Below are 404 nucleotides of genomic sequence, written 5' to 3' on the forward strand. Positions count from 1 at the left end.
TGCCCGCTGCGGGCCAGGACTGCCATCTGCCGGCACGCCTGCTGGCACACCACCCCGCACAGCCACGCACACGCCGACACAGCGGCATCCCTTCCCGGCCACCACGCATGAAGGGAGCCGAGCAGGCTGGGGACGCACAGACGCGCTCACGTCATCGGCTTTCAACAGCACGTTTACTACAGGCAGGTCCGTGGCACCGCAAGGGTCCCAGCTCCAGCACCGAACCCATGGGGTGCCCTGAGCTGAGGTGTGGGGCTATGAGGAGCCCCAAGGCTCAGCAATGGCAACAGAAGAGCAGGGGCAGGACAACCGTCCCTCTCGAGTCCTGGGGTCCCATGCAGCCCGCATGCTGCCTGCACACCCTCGTTGGGACCAGGGAGGCCCAGCTCCCCCAGGCTGGGCTC

The sequence above is a fragment of the Phaethon lepturus genome, unplaced genomic scaffold (assembly GCF_000687285.1).
Source record: "Phaethon lepturus isolate BGI_N335 unplaced genomic scaffold, ASM68728v1 scaffold26541, whole genome shotgun sequence".
In the NCBI taxonomy this organism is placed as follows: domain Eukaryota; kingdom Metazoa; phylum Chordata; class Aves; order Phaethontiformes; family Phaethontidae; genus Phaethon; species Phaethon lepturus.